Below are 22,606 nucleotides of genomic sequence, written 5' to 3'. Positions count from 1 at the left end.
TCCACCCCTAAACCTAGAAGCAGTAGGGGCCACCAATTCAAATTTGACCTAACATGTGGGAACAGGGTGGTGAGCTACCGTGTCAAGCATAGAGTTTAATTTGTATTCCAAGGACCAAGAAGACCATGCATGGAAACCCCCCCTGCTTAAGCAACGTACACTAGAAGAAATTCAAGATGCAAAATTTATGCCTCTAGACATTGACCTAAAATATTGTTTCCAGTAGGCTCAGGCCTTTAGGTACATAGGAATGAGCAATTAATCAAATCCAAGACATCTAATCTACACCCATTCATGACCCCATTGGTGGAACCCCCATTACCCCCAAATTGAAAAATAATATAGGGCATGAACTCAACATGTTACAAACAATTTAATGTTGTGCACTTAATTCTCATTCTCATTTTTCTAATCTTTCTTTCTTACCCAATTCTTAAGAGTTGGATAATATTTTTTAATCCATATTCACACTAAAAGACTCATGCGTAAGTTCAAAGGGACCATATCATCTTCTACTTCTACAGTCCCTCATCATGTTCTAGAATCACCCATGCCTACCCCTTTTCATTTTAAAAAGTGAGGTACTTGTCCTTGGATTCTTTCAAATAGCATGCTGCCATGAACATCATTTAAATATATTCATGGATTTGGTGAATAGAGTGGTTGACCAGTGTCCAAACTTATTCATCCATCATGAATATGCATTTGGCATCGGCCCTCATGATTTGGCAGGGGGACCATCCCTAAACTAGAACACCTCCAAATATAAAAAGTAAAGAGAAAAGCTTTACCTAGATATGAAGCTCGGGAATAGGTTGAGATGGAACCTTAGCATCCTATGGCCAGTGTTTTATCCCATAGGTCGGGAAATTTCATGTGAATTCAAAGCATGTTAAAAATTCTCTTTTTTTTCGCAATGCTAACATGATTTTTTACCTTTTAACTTTTATATGTTTTTTTTTTGTTTTTTTATCTATTTCCATATATTTATAATATTATATATGTTGGCATATTCTCAGCATTTTCCCCTAATACTAAATTATCAATTTTCATGACACTCACTCGTTGGAAAATTCCTGACACAAAGATTTGTGACATTGGCTAAAACAAAGCCTAATAAAAGGCAGCATCAGCCCCAAAACAACCTTATTGATAGGTTTTGATCTGCAAATGCTTTGGTTTTCATTCATGTGGCAAGTTGATAACAGGGGCGGAGGCACGTTTGGGCCAGCACCCTGACCTGATAAGGTGTGTAAAGTCTATGAATTTTTTGGATTTTTGAAAATAATAAGGGGTTATCCCCGTATTTTTCTGGATAATTAATTGACAGTTAATTATTGATGAGATTTAAGATTTTATCAAGTTATTTAACATTTATTTGAAATTTACTAGTTTTTAAATAAGTATTTGGATTGGATCTCAATGGGAGGTCCACGAGGATCGACTCCCATGAAATCCAGCTCCAATTGTTCCACTTAAACACATAAGATCTATTTGGATCTTATAGTTTAAATGAGTTTTGATCCAGAGAGATCTAAATTCATGATCTGGATTCTGATCCATTCGATTGGGCCTGATCCAAGTTAAAAAGAAACTTCAAATTTGGATCTAGAAAGGGATCTAAGTTACTCAAACCATAGGATTGAGATTTAGATCCATGATGTGAATCCAATCTCAAATCAAGTTGGATCCATAAGAGATCTAAAGTGTTAAACACATTGGCTTTAGAATTGGATCCACTTAGATGGATCAATTCTAAACAAATAAATAAATAAGTGTGCATATATATATATATATATATATATATATATATATATATATATATATATGGATTAGGATCCTCTTAAATTGAATTGGATCCATTAGATGGACCCAATTGACATTAACACAAAAAAATATGAAAGAATATATATGTATACATGTGAGTATATATATTATTTATTTAAAAAGGGGTATATATATTGTTGGATCAAAGATCCAAATGAGACCCCAAGTGGGTCTCATTTAAAAAACATAGGGGTTGGGTCTATTTGGACCCAACCCAACCTATAACACCAACCATATGGGTTGGATCCAACCTAACTCACAAATTCTAACTCTAAATATGTTTGGGTTGGATGGGATCAAACCCAACCCGATATACCCCACTGCTTCACCCAACCCAAACACCTGTTTTCTCTTCTCTATAAGAACTCGACCCCCCCCCCCCCCTTTTCTGCAAATCTTGTTGTCTCCCTCTCCACCGCCTTTCTCCCACTATCTGTGGAGGTCACCAGAAACCACCCGAGGTGGTTTCCCTTGCCAACATCCTCCCTTCCCCTGCCACTTTCTGCCTCCCCTCCCCTCAACTGGAGGCAGTCCTGACAGGACCACCCGCTTCCACACCCCCTTTATGCCCCTCTCCTCTCTCTGGTTTGTTGCTGTCAGTGCCACCGCCCATCTTCTCTCCCTTTTCCCTCTCTTCTCTATTGAGTGCATACTCTCATTTCCCCTCCTTCATTACATGCTTCCAGCCACCGCTAGGAAGCAGCTCTGCTCCCCCATCCACCGCCCCCCCCTGCTCTACCTTTTTTTTTTTTTTTGCTTTTTTGGCAAAGCGGAAGAGTCGTCCGGATCTTCCCCTTCCTCTTCTTTCCTGCTTACTTGTGAGGGGTTGTCCCTCAGCAAGTGAGGGGTCGGCCCTCACATCTCAAAGAAAGAAAGAAAATAAAGAAAAGAAAGAAAGAAGAAAGGAAAAAAAAGGGGGACAACCTCTGAATTGCTATCGTCACCACCCGGTCATGTGGGTTCTTTTGTCACAACCGCTTCAGGAACCATGCTACTTCCGCCTTCACCATGCTTGATCTGCTATCATGTCCAATGAACATGCATAACAGTGCAAAACTGTATGGGTTTTTGTTTGAGTAACACAAATTATGAGGCATGATCGAGCCTCCACCGATATTCTGATTCGCCAAGGAATCACATATATTTCCAGATAGGAAAAATACCTATGGTGTTCGTATTTTTATGGTTTTGATATATGTATTTAATTACATAAATATTACAATAGCATGCTTTAAATTATGCATGTATTTATTGATGTGTGCATACCTTAATTTATGTATGCTTTCTTTATTTAAATAAAGCATGCATTTATTTTCATATGCAGTATTGTGTATGCTTGCTTTGTTTAAATTATGCATGAATCTATTTACATATGCAATTTTGTGTATGCCTGCTTTATTTAAATCGCAGATGCATCTATTTACTATGCAATTTTGTGGATGCTTGTTTTATTTAAATTACACAAACATTTATTTACGTATCCATTTTTGCATATGCTTGCTTTATTTAAATTACACATAATTTATTTATGTGTTCACACTTTAATGTGCATATGTGTGCCTTAATTCACTTTTAAAAAGCATGTCCGTATCTTGACTTACGAATGCATGTATGCAAGATTTTATGTTCGCATGCATCCGATACTTTATGAAATAAACAAGAGATTTATGTTTGCATGTGTGTAAAATTTTATATTCACATGCATCTGATACTTTGCAAAATAATCAAAAGATTTATGTTCACTTGTATGTAAGATTTTACGTTTGCATGCATCTGATATTTTGAGAAATAATAAAGAGATTTACATCTGCTTGTGTGTGAGACTTTGCATTTGCATGTATTCGATATTTTGCAAAATAATCAAGAGATTTATGACATATATGCGAGATTTTATATTCGCATGCATCTGATATTTTGCAAAATAATCAAGACATTTACGTATGCATATGTTCTCATGTGTTGCATGTTTTACAAATAAAATATGATACCTACATTAGCATGCATTAAAAATTTTATGTTCGCATGCATTGGACATTTTTCTTTCAAATACGAAAGAGTCAATCTTTTGAAAACTAGATTTATGGTTATTACAGTTGTACCATGAGACATGCAAGACATGCCCATACACTGATGAATGAGTTGGAGTTTAATGCAGACCTCATAGTGCAACAATGCACCATACTATGAAAAATCACATGGAAGCCAAATTTTGAGATCGCCTTCATAGGCAAGATGCTCAATCGGTTTAGAAAACCAAAGCATAGCGAATGAGTTACATCAATACATAAACTTAAAAACCTGCCCAAAATAGGTAGATGATGCCTATTAGTATGAGGCAAGTACAAATATGGTAAAATCTTCTTAATCAAAGAGGACTCATTAACTCATTCTTCCTTAATTTTCATCAAGAGATAGAATAAGAGGTACAAGATTCGTTGGACAATGTTATTAACAATTATGCTACTCAAATAGCAATTAATCAATATCCGCAGTTATCAAAGTTAGGAGACATGACTACTAATAATTATCCTAGGTGGTAGATCCCATAACTTTTATAGTAAGTTAGGATGCATCCTCGTTTGTCTCAATCTCTGGGAAATTCTCATTCGGTAGCTATATTGTTTCTTTTAAAGTGGATTCAGCTAGTCATTCGGGGTATCAACTTATATAAAATAATAAACCCTCGAATGGTCTCAGTCTATCTCTACGATTTTGTCCTATGAGTATCTATAGATAGGATAATATCAAAACAAAAACATGATATTCACACTGCTAATCGAAATAGAAATGATGCCCTACATATACAAATTTGCATACCATTCAGTTGCATGTTTTACAATATTATTGATATAACTTATACATGGTTGATTACCTTGACTATTCATCATAGATGTATTAATTATGTACAACTATGTGACATTGTTGTACCTACCAAGCTTGATGTAGTCTGACCTCTTATCATTTTAGGGGATGAGCAGAATGTCATTACAAGCGATGGCAGAATGACGTAAACCAATCAAAGAACCACATTTCTACTTAGTTTTGCTTTCTGGATGTACTAGACATTTTTTAAATATTGTTTGTTAAATAATTGTTGATTTAGTCAAGTTTTAAAATGAAATGTTTTATCCATTTTTGAATCTCTGAATGTAAAGATAGACCCAAATTCAATAAGACTAGGATCTAGTCTTTGTTATCATGTACTCCTTTGCAACCTGCATAAGGTTACTAACTTAGATCCTTTTTCAAACTAATTTCCGGCACACTTTCATTTTAACTCTAAAAGGAGATTCAATTTCAAAAGTTTTAAAATTTTCAAGTTAGGAGTTTTGAGGCATTACAAGGTAGATAGTGCCCAGTGCTTGACATATATATAAATATATATATAGAGAGAACTGAACATATTAGGCCCCTTTTTCTCATTCTACCCCATTAGGCCCCATAGTTTGAAATGCTTTATGATAGATCTGAACCGTTAGATGTGTTTAGCATGCTCAATTTAGTGGGAATCGACTCTTGGATCATGTTTTTTTTGACGAAAAAAACATGTTTATGAATTAAAAAGACTTCCATAGCCAGTGATTTTAGATCACCGGAAAAACTTGTATACGGGTTAGATTTCGATGATCCAAAAGCTGGTTCCCACTAAACAAAACCTATAGATCACATTTGCGGTGTTAGATGTGAGAAAATTGCAAAAAACTAGATTTTTTAAAGGTGCCTAACAAGGCAGAATGAGAAAAGGGGGTAGCACCAGCGCATTACTCACACACACATATATATATATACCTAGCATGATTAGGCCCATGAGCCTAATGGGTGAGTCATGGGTTGGGGTTTTCCTAATGGGCCAGTCTGTAATTGATGAGCCAAGGCGCAGACCGGTCAGACCGATCACAGGCCCAGTCCATTAGTGGGTCAAGCCAGCCCACCCTCACCATCTGTAAAGTCGGGTCAAGGTGGGCACAGTCCGACCTGACCCATACCACTGGACTCCATCCTCCTCTCTCTCTCTCTCTCAACCTGGCAGATTGCATCCTGCTCTTTGCCATCTAGCGGCCTCTCTGACGCATATCCCTGGCCGTGGTGGTTGGGTGTCCTTCTTCTTCTTCTTCTTTCCAATTGTTTTTTTTGTATATTTGATGGGTCTTGATTTTAAAAGCTTTGTTTGTTTGTTTTCTTAATTAGCATAATATATTGTTAGAGTTAACATTTTTTAGTTAGTTATTTTTTGAAATAGCATGAATATTCAATTAAGGTTTTAGGGTTTTAGGGTTTTTTGTGTTTTTTTTTTTTTCAATTTGCATTAGTTATGAATAATGAATACTTGATTTTGGTTAGAATATTAGGGGTTTTATTTTTTTCAATTACCATAAATCCATGATTTATTTTAAGATTTTAGAAATTGATTTGGACTTTTCCAAATGACATGGATATATAATTATAGTTTTAGGGTTTTTTATGTACTATTTTTTAATTATCATTAAGCATGACTATTAAATAATGATTGATTTTTGCAATCAAACCCTTAAATCTTTGATTTTTATTAGGATTTATGTGTTTTATTTTGGTTTCTTAAATAAAGTAAATATTTAATTAGAAATTTTATTTTTTTAATTTGCATATATATATATATATATATATATATATATATATATATGAATTATGCTTGCTTGGATTTAAGGTTTTTATTTGTTTTTTTTTATTACATAAATGTTTACTTTATGGTTTTAAGTTTTTTTAATTACCATTAGGCATGAATTCATGAATATTATGTAATTTCAGTTTGGTCAAAATATTAAGGTTTTTTCAATTCATCATAAGTGCATAATTTATGATGTTTGTAGGAATTAGGTTCTTGTTTTGGTTTTTTCGAAATGACTGAAATTAATTATAGTTTTAAAGTTCATCTAAATTTTTGTTTTCGATTATCAATAGGCAATCCATGAATATTGCATGATGTAATTTTAGCTAAAATATTAAGGTTTTTCTATCAATTAGCATAAATGCATAATTTATGGTGTTTATAGTAATTAGGATTATGATTTTTTTAGAATGACATAAATATTTTGTTTATAGTTTTAAGATTTTTTGTGTTTTTTTATAATTACCATTAGGCATAAATCCGTGAATATTGTGTGATTTGAATTTTGATTAGAATATTAGAGATTTTTTTATCAATTAACATAAATGCATAATTTTATGATGTTTATAGGAATTAGGGTTTTGATTTGGTTTTTTAGAATGACCTATTTGGGTTTTTTAAACAATATGTTAGTATAGTTTGTTAGTAATTACTTGTTCCTTTTTACTTTGTGTTTATGCCCACACAAGTTTAGAATAAGCCTGAACTATATATATATATATATATATATATATATATATATATATATATATATAGAGAGAGAGAGAGAGAGAGAGAGAGAGAGAGAGAGAGATGAAAAAGTTGGTTCCTCTTAACTGTCTTTTTGGTTTTTTCCATCAAGGAAAAGATGCTAAGTTGAATGAGCCAAAAGCCAATATCGTAACCATCTTCTCTATTTTTCAGCAAGAAAGAAAAAGTTAGCCCCTTTCGTTTCGCCCAAGGGACATCATCGGGGAGCATATATGACCTTTTCTCATGTAGGAGTAGACAGCAAAGGGAGGATCCTCTAACATCTTATGCCTATCTATTGGTTTTTGCGTTGCAAAATTTGGAGCCAATCATAGAACTATTGATTTTGGTTGGGCTCTAAATACTCCTTTCCTTGTATTGAACAAAAAGCCACATTTTTGGAGTTTTGTATGTAGTTCAGTAAGCCCATAGTGCTTTCGCTTAGATAATGCTAATTTTCAATGTTCCAAGCCATGTTTGGCAAATTAAACTATATAGATGTGTTCATCATGTTCAATTTATTAGGAATTGATTCAGTGAAATATATGATTTTATGAATATTTAAATTTATGAAAAGTTTAAGCCGGCGATTTTTGAAGCCTTATAAATTCTTACTCACATATCATAATCAGATTATTTAACACTACAAGAAAAATGCGTATTGGTGACGGATTCTATTCGTCGCTAATCTGTCACTATACATGTTTACAACGGATTTTGCGACGGACTAGCGACGGATAACATTCATCGCATATGCCTAGTCGCTAAATTGCGACAGAATTTAGCTGTCGCCAATCCGTCGCTATGTTGCGATGACTTAGCGACGGATTATGTACGTCGTGAATTCATCGTTAAACAAAGACCGATTTGGTTAAGCGACAAAATTTAATCTATCGCTATTTCCGTCGCTACCATTTATCGACAGATGAGTATCTGTCTCTAATGTCCGTCGCTAATTGCCGACAAACATTAGCAACAGTTTAAATTTCGTCGCTACTCTGACTGCTTCAAATTGGCGATGGAGTAGCGATGGATAATATTCGTCGCTACTTCGTCGCTAATTTGTAATAAAAATTTATTTATTTTTTTAAATATTTTGAAAATCAAGAAAATTTTCTTGTACAATTCATATATCCTGCTTATAAAAAAATAGTACAAATAAAAAATGCATACAAATTAAACAGAAATGCTAAGTTAAGCAAACTTTAACTACCAAGTACAGTCCTTGCGAAGTTATAATTAGTTACAAGTTTGTCAAACAAATTAAACAAAAAAATCTTATCCTCGTCAAGATTTTGGGCATAATCCTCTTCATTTTCTCGATTTGCCCATTCCCCCATGCCTCCATCAGCTCCTCTACGCTGATCATCTCCAGCATCCTACAAAAGAGAACCAAAATGTTAGTATTTATAAACAAAACATAATGAAATAAATTATATGCAATCCACCTAATCTAATGCAACAAAGTAAATGGCTGAATGACACATGGACTAGTAATAAACTGAAGGACATTAACAAAATTATAAGGAAAATTTTATAGCAATTCAATCATGCATACCTGACGGGCACCTGAGCTCATGTTGAATGCAGATGAAGTTCTTCTATCCTAAAAAAAGTTGCATAACTCATTACGGACAAGGTTGGGAATGTCTTCATTTAAAAAGTGTTGCATTTTGTCCTCAAGATGCTGACAAACACCATCCCAAGACATAGCAGGGTCAATAGGACGTTGGGAGTTGATGCTGCAGGGAGAACTCTGTAAGCCCGGGCTGCAGGAGGCAATGACTGGTGTGGTGTTCATGTTACTCCCAAACCCGAATACACAACCCTTTTTGGGTTTACCTGTAGCAGTCACCCATGCTGCAGGATCAGAAGACGGATGCTGAGTGGAGTCATCGCCATATCGTTGTATCATTTGCTGCTCGTATGACTCCTATAAAATAATAATTAGAATATGAATTAATAATTAATAATTATAATGTTTATGATAACATAATTTAAAGTAACTTGTATATTACAATGTTTATTAATACAATAACTATATATCGTTGTTGCTCTTGCCTTCTCTGATACAAAATCTTTTGTGCTCTTACGTTTATGTGTTTCAACAAACACATCCTTGTAAGGCACAATGCTTCCTTTTTCTACTTTTTGCAATGTGATATGATATAAAAAATCGATTAATAAGTATGCAGAAATACTTACAAATTTGATGATATATATATATATATATATATATATATATATATATATATATATATATATATATATATATATATATATTAATGACTTACCATTTTCTTTTGGTGGATCCCAAAAGTCCTAGATCCACCTGTGTGTAGATGTGCATCGGGCATCGTTGTTCGATTTTGTGTAGCCTTTGCTGAGCAGTTTCAAAAATCATTACTCGCCCACTTGTCACACATTCTCTCCCAATAATCTCTCCTGACAGTAGCCGACCCATGGCTCTTCTACTGCAGTAGATCATCTATCCCACCAGTTGCTTTTTTTGTTACAGTCTTTATATTGTGCAGCATGTCGACAAATCGATTGGCAGCCACCTTCTGTCACCCTACCCTCGCGTCCTTCTCCTTGTTTGCACTCGCGAAGCGATGGGAGGCGTACAAATACTTTCAGAACATTAGCACACATAAATATAAAACACTGCTTGTTATGATAAATGATTACATACCATGAATGAGAAAATTAAGTTGTCCAACACCTCTCTCGGGTACTCTTTACCTTGCGCTACCGGTCCTGGAAGATGATGCAGTAATGACTTTATAATTCTTTGTATTACTTCTTGTTGCTCAAACCTCGCACTACACATGAAAAGATACACATTAACAATTGACTGTTAATATATATTTTTTATAAGTTAAATATTGAACTAGTGACAATGAAACACTTACGGTCGACCATCGATATACACTATTTGAATTACTTGTCGTGGGTCACACTGAAAAGACTCTGCATCCGGCGTAGGTGGGTCATGTGTAGGCGAAATAGCACCTACAGAACAATGAGTTAGAAATTCACATAATATAAATTTTAACTAATAAAATATATAATTATTTAAATGATATACTGATCGAAGGACCCCGTGAAGATGAAGGCTCAGACTGGCTACCACTGGGTGCTCGACGACTATGTCCTCCACAAACCATATTCTAACAAATAAAAATATACTACAATACATTCAAGCATTGCAATACATTTCAATATATTCAAATCAATACAATACATTTCAAATCATTCAAATCAATACAATACATTTCAAATCATTCAAATCAAATTGAAAAAAACTTCATGCAAGACATTCAAACATTGCAATACATTTCAATATATTCAAATCAATACAACATTCAAATCATTCTAATCATTCAGATCAAATTGAAAAAACCTTCATGCAAGACATTCAAACATTGTAACACATTTCAATATATTCAAATCAATACAATACATTTCAATACATTCAAATCATTCTAATCATTCAGATCCTTCAGATCAAATTGAAAAAAACTTCATGCAAGACATTCAAACATTGCAATACATTTCAATATATTCAAATCAATACAATACATTTCAATACATTTAAATCATTCTAATCATTCAGATCATTTAGATCAAATTGAAAAAACCTTCATGCAAGACATTCAAACATTGCAACACATTTCAATATATTCAAATCAATACAATACATTTTAATACATTCAAATCATTCAGATCAAATTGAAAAAAACTTCATGCAAGACATTCAAACATTATAATACATTTCAATATATTCAAATCAATACAATACATTTCAATACATTTAAATCATTCTAATCATTCAGATCAAATTGAAAAAAACTTCATGCAAGACATTCAAACATTGCAACATATTTCAATATATTCAAATCAATACAATACATTTCAATATATTGAAATCATTCAGATCATTCAGATCAAATTGAAAAAAACTTCATGCAAGACATTCAAACATTGCAATACATTTCAATATATTCAAATCAATATAATACATTTCAATACGTTCAAATCATTCTAATCATTCAGATCAAATTGAAAAGAACTTCATGCAAGACATTCAAACATTGTAATACATTTCAATATATTCAAATCAGTACAATACATTCAAATCATTCAAATTATTCAGATCATTCACATCAAATTGAAAAAACCCTCATGCAAGACATTCAAACATTGCAACATATTTCAATATATTCAAATCAATATAATACATTTCAATACATTCAAATCATTTTAATCATTCAGATCAAATTGAAAAACACTTCATGCAAAACATTCAAACATTGCAATACATTTCAATATATTCAAATCAATACAATACATTTCAATACATTCAAAATATTCTAATCATTCAGATCAAATTATATTACAAGTTGTATTTCACTAGCTCGTGAATGACTCATCATCACTTGTCTGACTTTCATAGTGTTCTTCTTCCTCCTCCTCCTCTTCGTCATCATCTTCTTCTTCTTCATTTAGCGCCCATCTACTTCGTATATCATTTGGATTGCATTCTTCCATGCATGTGTCATCAGCCAATGAAGATATGACATGCATACCATGTGCGACATCATGACCATAAGAGAAGTCATATATATCCTCTGATTGATAGTATTCACCCTCTTCAGCAATCTTGTCTTCCTGTAACTGATCATACTCGGGGTATAGTTTAGACTTCACCTTACAAATTGCCCACCATTCATTTCTATCTGACTTCTTTGTACTCGGATATGAAGTATAGTACACTTGTTGAGCTTGCGAGACTAATATGAATGGTTCATATGTTCCAAACCTTGACTTACCATTTACCTCCACAATGCCTGAGACTTTGTCGACTCTAGTTGTTGTGGGATCAATCCATTGACACTTGAATAAAGTTAAGCTATTATTTGTGCCTAAGTAAGTAACTCCATTATTTCTTCTATAACACCATGGAAGTCATATTCATTTTCACCATAGCTGCTACCCTTGACGCACACGCCACTATTCATCATTGACTTGTTGACACCGTAGTTTTATGTATGGAAACGATAACCATTTATGATATACCCGTTGTAACACTGCACAACTTTAGACAGACAATTTTGTAAATCACATATTCCTTGATCTTTAACATCACCATGGCGGACCTACAAACACAAACAAGGACTATGATCACGACAAATTGAGTATTTTATTATTGTATAAAGGGAAATAATGTATGCAATCGTCCTTACCAACTCTTTCAACCATGCCACAAATTTATTTTTGCGTTCTTTCTGTACTTCTGCATCAGTGAGTTATGGAAGTTTTCTTTGCAACTCCAGATCAAATCGTCTACACTTAACATAAACTTATTTTACAGAACCATGTACACACGTATAGAACTTAATGTCTACACAAGCTTGGAGGAAGGTTGGACCAGGGATCAGTAGAGACAAGAAAAGATTTTGATGCTTCATACACAAGCTTGGAGGAAGGTTATATGGGGTGACAAATACCGGCCAACACGAGTATGGGGTTGATCTACCCCCAAATGGATTAAATCCATCTGTACATAAACCTAGCCTAAGATTTCTCACTTCCAAAGCAAAGTTCTGATGAGTACGATCAAAGTGTCTCCAAGCTTTTGCGTCAGCAGGATGTGTAATCTTGTCTTCATCATGTCAAACTTTATTTGCATGTCATATCATTTGTTTAGCTGTCCTCAAAGACATATAAAGACGTTGCAATCTAGGGGTGAGAGAGAAGTAACAGAGTGACTTATACGACACTTCTTTTGACCATGTGCTACCATTTCCCTTTGTTTTTGGCTTGAACCAAGGATGTCCACATGATGGACATGATCTACTTTTTTCTTGATCTTTAAAATACAACATGCAGTGATTGGGACAAGCATCTATCTTTTGATACCCCATACCTAGAGCATTGATCATAATCTTCGCACGGTAGAGATTTTGTGGCAATTTCTCATCTTTGGGCAACATACTCTTTACAATAGAGCACAGACGGTCAAAACATGATTGACTCAAATTAAACTCGCACTTCAAATTCAGTAGTTGAAGAACTGCAGACAGGATAGTGTGACTCTTGTAACCATTTCATAGTGGTTCATCAGCATCTCTAAGTCATAGAATGTACTAGCTGCATCGTTTATTGCTTCTTTCTCTACCCTAGTTGGTGCATCACTATGTCCCACACTAGAACTCATTTCCGGTCCTGCGACATCAAATATCAGGTCCACATATGGATTATCATGCACCACATCCACCCTTGCGTCATAATTATTTCAAAATTCTTTACCATGAAGCATCTAATTTTGATAACCACTAACAAAACCCTTCCTATATAAGTGATGTCTAATGCCATGAGGTTCTACAAATCGATTTTTCTTACACATCGTGCAGGGACATCTGATCCGACCGATGGGATTCACTGTACTGACACTTGCCATTGCGAATTCAATAAAACTATCAACATCATCCATATATTCATGCAACACATCATTATCAACTATCCTACGATACATCCATTCACAGTTTGCAGTCATTTTGTCCGATAATATTACAGATATTTTTATCACCAGTTAAAAGAAAATCTTAATAATGTTATGATAAAAAAATATCTAATTTATCTATTAATTATCAAGTGAGACAGAGGGGCGACCTCCTGTCAACATCACCAAGTTGATGAATATAAATAGACTGATAGAGATACTGAAACAAACATATATCTAATTCCTACACACAAGAGGGCTTAAAACATCGAAACAATATTATTAATTTTATAAACCTACAAAATGAAAACCTACAAAATGGGCCGGTTGGTAAATTGAATATGCTAATAGATTTTTGATATATTTTTTTGAAATTCTGACCCTATAAATGTGTTTAGCATCATCAACACTTGGATAATGCTTTTGGATGAAATAATTGGTATTTAGAGCCTCAGAAATTTATAAAAATTATATGTCATTGATTTTTGAAACCTTATAAAAATCTATCTGTGTATTTAAATCAAATGCTTGAAGAAATGAATTCTAAATAAATGTTTGTGAGCAATTTTTTGTTTAAACTTTCATGTGCAATACACCATCACATCATATTTATACACATCACGAGGATATTTACAAATTTGAAATCAAATTAAATAGAACGATACATTCATTTAAATAAAAAATTCATGATACAATTTCACATGGAAGGCATAATCAAATGAAAAATAACTTCATGCAAGATGGATACAGACACATCAAACATTGCAATATATTCAAATCATTCATATCAAAACAATATCAAATACGTACCTGCAACAAACACACTCCAATATCCCGCTAACTACTACCATGCCTAGCATGAAATCCATACTCCAAAAATAAGAACACTTCTATTCTCATATATTAAAATCATGCTCAGCATGATCTCCAAACTCCATCAAAGCAGTCCTAGATATCAACAACTAAGTGAGTGTGTGAACAGTAAAGTGTTGCATCCAATAAATTAAATAGCATGTGATGCACTTGCATCACTTACTCACCACGGGTATTTATCCGATTTGCATTGTTTTTGTCACTTACTTACCATGGGTGGCGAGACACAAGCGAGATCCGTTGAGAAATCTGCAAGAGACACTGTGTTAAAATGAAGTCACTTTCTGCCGAAAAGAAAAAAAAAATCAGTCAACAAGGCACTTAATCGTGCACCAACAACTTATCTAGAGCTCAAAGCTATAAACTAAATATTGAATAAGATTCACAAGCAAACCAACATACTATATTGGGCCCTTGGTTCTTGCAATACTTTATCAAAACAACAACCAGTCAACTATTCAATGAAGAATAATTTAAATATCATAAAATTTTAATGTTGTGTGAGGATACTTTCATAAGAATGTTGTTTGAACAACAACATAACATTAAACAAGTCTGAACTTAGTAATACAGAAAAATAGTAGCATATTTACCTTTTTACCCATTTAAATTCAAATGTTTTCTTATTTGTGAAAAATCGAAATGCTTCACCCCTGAATTGGTTTGGTGCCAACACAAGTCAATTAATTAACTCGAGTCACAAGTTGACTCGCTGAGTTTTCCAACTATGCTTGCAGGTGTGGTCACCATGGTTTGTTTAGTATGAAAGGACCTTTCAATGATCTAATTACAACATATGAGCAGGTTTTTATAAAGTTTCAAAAATCAATGGTCCAAAATTTTTATAAATTTCAAGACTTATAACAAAATCATATTTTTCTCATAAAAATACATAATTCAAGAATTAGTTTTTAGCAAATGGACCATGTTAAACACATATATTGGGGTCTGATTTAAAAAAACAGAACCTGAAACATAAAGAATTAGCACCTTAAGCACATTATGATGCTTTAAATATCATTAGTCATTAAGATAATAAATACGTAAACGGTAAATGATTAACTTTTAATCCTATTTATTTTTAGGAAATACGCTGGTGGCTCGAAGAAAAGAAAGGTAGATTTGAGCTTTAAGGTGAGATTTAGGACAATGTCTCAGGTCGAAATAATGGACGATGGCTACAGATGGAGGAAATATGGAAAGAAGTCTGCAGATATGGAACTTAGTAACACCAATGAAAAATCACAAAACAGAGACGAGAAACCAAAACCTACGAGAAATTTCCATGTAAATAAATCACGATCAGGCTTCTTACCTTATGCAAATCGTCAGTAATTCCACCACCACAACCACCTATCAGCCTCAGACCCAGGAACGAACTTCGCACCTCTCTTCTCGGCACAACACCCTAACAGGCACCCAATACAGAAGTCAAAATAAAACCCAACCTTAAAACCAAAAAAAGAAAAAAAAACTAAACAGAAGGCGGAACCATCTTCTGCAACCAATGGCTGCCGCCATCGGCCTCACCGGAGCCATCTTCTGCAACCGAGAAGGCGACAACTCTGTTTTTACAACATCAAAAGGGGATTTCTTCCCTTTTGCTTCCGCCGAGAGGCCGGTGGTGGCTGACGACGGTCGCCATCGCTATTGATCGACCGTCAGGGCCAACTGCCCAAGTTGGCGACCGACAGCCATGATCGATTGTCGGTGGAGGCAGCAACCCCGACAAAAAAAAATGTGCTAACACTTACCTATGTTGGGGTTTCCGTCCTGGGTCGTCCTCCAGACAGGGGGGTGACCTTCATCGGGGGTCGCCGATTCATTGGCAGCCTAGCGTTTCGACGGAGAGAGGGAGGGGGCGGTAGCCGGAGAGAGGGAAAGGGCAGTCGACGGAGAGCGGCATGGGTGACAGAGAGAGAGAGAGAGCGGCGTCGGTGAGAGCCAAAAAAAATGAATTTGTGCCCTAGGGCGTCTTACATCGACATTTAGCGACGGAGGGGCGACGGATTGTTTTCGTCGTAAACCCTATCGCTAACTAGTGACGAAAAACAATCTGTCGCTAAGTGCGCCAGGTTTTGCGACATAAAACTTTGATTGTGAATCTGTCGCTACTTAGCGACGAAATATTTTTCATCGCTAATTTCATAAATATTTACGTAATTAGCGACAGATGGTTTGCTCTCGCTAATCCGTCGGAATGTTGTGACAGAAAAAATCCGTCGTAAAGTTTCGTCACTAATTAGCATTTTGCTTGTAGTGTAAAAGTCTATTTCTACTAAATCTATAAGGCTAGATTCCAAAAAAAAGAAATCAAAGTTGAAAATTAAGAGTATATATATATATATATTAGAAGAGTAGGTGGTAGCTACCTACCACTTTTCTAGCCTACTTGTCTTTTCAAGGGTTTTTTCATATTTTCCTTAAATCTAACCATACAAATGTGTCCTACATGCTTGACCTTATAGGAATCAACTCTTGGATCCTCTAATTCTATAAAGCCTTGAAATTTTGAGAGTACAAATAAATAAAGCAAACACTTATTGAGTTGGAAATCCCTTTCTAGGTTTTAAGATTCATTTTTGGATGAATTGAATGTTCATTTGCTTATTTTTGGCCAATAAGGGTAGAATTGGCATTTATAAAATTATTTTGGGCATTTAACTATTAATTATATTTAATTTACAATTAAATATGTATTTTTTATGGTGTTTATGAATTGTTGGAGTGATTTCACTAAGTTTTGAAGTTAACTAGATGTAATCGTTAACCTACACGTAGATTTTAATCATAAGGGTATAATTGGCATTTATAGAATTATTTCAAAAAATTAATCATTAAATGTGTTTAATTTATGATTAAATATATGTATTTGATTGTGTTTGTGACTATTCAAAATGATTTCATAGTGTTTAGTAGTCAACTAGATGTATTTAGTTAGCTCACGAGTAATTTTTATATTATAGGGGTATTTTGGTAAAAAATAATTAAGTGACAATTTTAATTGTTTTACCAGATATTTAAATATTCCTAATATGAGTTTTAAAATTTAAAATAATATTTTTAGAAACACTTTTGAACTATTTTGACTCAAACCAAATGGGTGACCCATCGAGTGAAGCTTATGGATTTAGATGCAGGCCCATTTGGATCTGCATTGGGGTCCAATTGAGGCACCGACCCACCTAGGGAAGGGCACCCAGTTGAATGAGTTTTGCCCATTTGGGTTTGGGGTTGGACCCGACCCACCTCAAGACCCAACTTAAGAACCCATTTAGGGTTGTTGCAAAATGGAAAGAGGGGTTTTCCTTTTGGCCAACTGACTCTCTCTCTCCTCTCCTTGAGATTCACGCCCAAGCCAGCAGCTTAAGAGCTTTGAGATTTGCACCCAGCACCTTGGGATTCATGCTAACTGCAGGGGATTGTTCTTCATAATCATCTTGTTCTTATTCTTCTATCTTCTTGTTCTCTCCATAGCCAACCACCATAGAAGGATTTGTTGGGGGAGCTACAGCTTGGGGAAGCATGTAACAATAAGAAGGAAGCCTTGGAAGGCATGCCAGCAACTAGGAACACGCCCAGCAGTGAGGAACTCAGATGATCAGACCAGGTACCCACCAATTTGTGCAATTTGTCGAATTTAGGGAAAATTTCCCTAAACCTAGTTGTTGACTTTTGGTGTAGTAGCAAACCCCTTCACCACGATTTCCATGCAGCTTGTAGCAGCACTCATCGGCGTGGAAACCCCCCAACTAAACCCTCATTGTGCCACATTTTAGGGATTTTTTGTGTTTGCACTCGCACACCAAGTGTTAAATCATTTCTCATTGTTGTGGTTCATTGCGGATTGCGAAACTCTTAGGTATTTTAGGTTTTATTGCATGGTTTTAGTAATTCTATGAGGGTAGGAACTCTTAACTAAATTTTTAGAATGCTTATCTAGATTGTTTTATCACAATCATGTATTATAGCTTAGTTAAATTATGTATGTAGCATAGTTCTAGTTTTCATGTAAATAGGTTGTATACATGCATAATAGTTAGGATTTGCTAATTTAAGATTAATTAGCAATTATAATATGTATTTAGAATTATTTAGTTAACATAATAAACTCTATTTTATGTTTTGTATATTCTGGAATTTTAGTTTTTGTCTTGAGAATTGCATCACATGCTAAGTGTTTGGTGAAATGCCCAAGAGAGAAACATTTTCAGATTTGAAACTGATAATGGATATATTTTAAAATCAGTTTTTAAGTGACGTTTATGTGTATTTAAAACTAAGTTTTGGTATACATTTATGCTATGATTTTGACTGCCATTATATGCATCATAAATGCATGCGAACATGTGTGAATGTGCATAGTTAAATAGGTTCAGTTTTGAGTAAGTGTTCATGTATCATTGATATCCATATTTGAATATGGTTATATGCATATGTTAATTCAAGTTTTAGGTGTTTGTATCATGTGTAAATGCATGCGCTATTTTCCTATATGACTTTTCATGTTGGTACTGCAAAAATACAATACTTAATGCTAAGTATCGCAAGTGCCTATAAGCCAATGCCCATTTGAAAAATGTAATGCCTGTGAAATTGCGTAAATTACCCATGGTAAGTATGTATGATGCAATGCATAGTACAAATATTAAAAGAAGTTTTAAGGTTATGCAGAGCATGATTTAAATGTATAGGATTTAAAGTGTTTTTCTTGTTGTGGTACAGAAATTATGCTTGACATGATTTTAAAATAGCATAATATAAAGTATTTTTGCATGTACATGTTTGTAAATATATGATTGAAATAAATGTATGCATGATATGGGTTTATGATTGAAATAAATTCATGAATGAAATGAATGCATTAACAAAATGAATGGATGTGTGAAATGATGACTATGAAACATGTCATGTATATTATGAATGTATTATGCATGAGAGCATGCATTAAATATGACATGTATCATGCATAATAATATATATGAATTGTATTATGTATTATACACATGAGCATGGGTATGATGATAACATGCATCATGCATCGAAGCATAAATAAAGTGTATTATGTATCATACAGGAGAGAAGTAAAATTTTTTATTAAAAAAACATTATCCATGTTTCGTTTCCTAGCAAATTGGCCATGCCAAACATATCTATAGGGTTAGACTTTGCAAAAAAGAACTTGAAAACACGTGTTCACTTGCGATAGGGTAGAAAGGTGGTAGGTAGCTACCATTATATATATATATATATATATATATATATATATATATATATATATATATATATATATATATATATGGGAATGAAAATCTCCCCAATGGAAACCCTCCCAAATAAAATTTTTTTGGTATTTTTTTCAAAATTTTGACCATACAAATGTGTTCAACATGATTGATTTAATATAAATCAACACTTGGATCATGAATTTTGGATAAAAAAGTGGCATTCAGAGCCTTAAAATTTTATGAAAATTATACGCCATTGATTTTAAAACTTATAAAAACCTATCCACACATCAAAATCACATGCTCCAAAAACGGATTTTGATAAAAACAAGCATATAGATCACATATGTACAATTGAAATTTTGAAAAAATACCAAAAATCCAATAAAACATCCATTGGGGAGGTTTGGGAGGGTTTTCCATTGGAGAGGTTTTCATTTCCCTATATAAGAATATGGGAACTAGAGTATGAACTAGGCATTTCTGATACTTTTTTTTGTAAATTTGACCATGCAGATATGTTCAACATGGTTAATTTGATAGGAATCAACTATTAGATCATCTTTTTTACTAAAAAAAAAAATGATTTTTGGATGCCTGAATATTTACGAAAATTCTAAATCATCGATTTTCAAGCCTTAAAATTTCTTGCTTATGCATCACAATCAGATGATTCAACCTCCCGTCCCTTTAAAACCAAGCATATAAATCACTTTTGTATGGTCAGATTAAAAAGAAAAAAAGAAAAACCAATCAAAATCTTGATTCACACACTCTATATATAGAGAGAGATAGAGAGTCTATTATGGCTTTGAACCACCATACAATATGGTACTACACATCGTTATTTGCAAAGGTATAACGACCGAGTGTTGGATCTAACTGTACAAATATGTTGATGCAGAGTTGGAGCAGGACATTGTTTGAGTTCACAAGATCCAATTGAATCTGTTTTTGCCATTTGGTTTTTATTTGAAATCTTTATGTTGCAGTGGATATCAAAACTCGTGACTCATTCACATCAAAATTTAAAATGTTTATCAAAACTAAGAAGTTAGAATATGCTCGAATTAGAAATCTCTTTTATAAATAGATTAGAGAATAATGATATTAAGCAATTAAATTTAGAGTTTAGATGAAATAGTTTAAAATATTTTCAATTTTTGTTATTTTTATAGAATTTCCAGTTGTTTTTATTCCTAAAAAATCTAGTTTCAAGAGGTTTTAGAATGACCTAAAATAACTTTCTGGATTCAACTTTAACATGTGAAAATAGCAAACAGTCATACTAAACATGATCCAAAGGATAGTTTTTATTTTAAAATATTAGGTCAATATAAATCAAGATGAGTTACAATTGCTTGATATATGTATATAAATATATACATATATATAGTTTTTGGTGCAAATGTGCATACGGTATCAATGAGCCTAAACTCATAGGTTCAAGTTTTTTTTTACTGAATTTGATCCTACAGATGTGTTCAACATAGTTAATTTGTTAGAGTTCAACCCTTGGATCATGGCTTTTTATTAAAAATATATATTTTTAAGTCATGAAAAGATGCTCATACATGTTTTTTGATTTTTGAATCACCAAAATAACTTGTACACATACTAGATTTTGTTGACTCAAAAGTTGATCCCACTACAACAAAGCAGTAGATTAGCGACGACCACATTCCGTCGCTAATCCATCGCTAATCCATCGCTAACATGGTTAGCGACGGATTAGCGACAACTAGGCGACAGTATGCTTACGTCGCGAATATTTCGACACTAACTGGCGACAGAATTATTCTGTCGCCAGGTCCGTTGCTAATTGCGACGGAATAACAAGCGTTATATTCCGTCGCCAATCCGCCAGTACTAAACGGCGACCACGGCTTGGCGACGGATTTACTTCCGTCGGTATGCCGTCGCTAGATTAATATGAATAACGACGGATGGTTCCGTCGCTAATCTGTCGCAAACACAAAAAAAAATTAAAAAAAATTTATTTGAAAATTAAATACCGAGAACTGTACAATTTCTATTTCCTGTACAATTTATATTTCCTGTAAATGAAAAACAAACCACACAAAAAATTTCATATAACAAGAATCTACAACAATTAATCATTCCACCTTAAAATTAAGAAGTTTAATTATTTACAATTCAACAATTACAATTAGGAAACATAAAAAAAATAGAACTTCTTCAACACAGTCCTCTAATCATCGCCAAGATTTTGTGCGTCTTCTTGTTCATTGTCTTTATCTGTCCCTTCAGCTCCACTATGCTGATTATCGCTAGCAGCCTACACAAGAAAAGAACAGTCAGTATTGATAAACAAAATATAATGAAATAAATTACACACTATATGTGATTCTATCATGTGTGATCTAAGGCAATAAAAAAACTCTATATGTGATTCTATCATGCTCATATGTGCTCTAAGGCAGACAAAAAGTTATATATATATATATATATATATATATATATATATATATATGTGTGTGTGTGTGTGTGTGTGTGTGTGTGTGTGTGATTCTATCATGCTCATATGTGTGCTAAGGCAGTCAAAAAATTGAATATGTGATTATAGCATGTTCATATGTGTTCTAAGGCATCTAGAAAAACTCTATATGTGATTCTACCATGCTCAGATGTGCTTTAAGGCAGGCAAAAAACTATATATGTGATTCGATCATGCTCGTATGTGTGTTAAGGCAGTCAAAAAATTGAATATGTGATTATAGCATGCTCATATGTGCTCTAAGGCAGGCAAAGCAAAAAAATTTATATGTGATTCTATCA

Source organism: Nuphar pumila, chromosome 5 (assembly GCF_984573655.1).
Source record: "Nuphar pumila chromosome 5, dmNupPumi1.hap1.1, whole genome shotgun sequence".
NCBI lineage: Eukaryota > Viridiplantae > Streptophyta > Magnoliopsida > Nymphaeales > Nymphaeaceae > Nuphar > Nuphar pumila.
Note: the sequence above shows the minus strand (reverse complement) of the source record.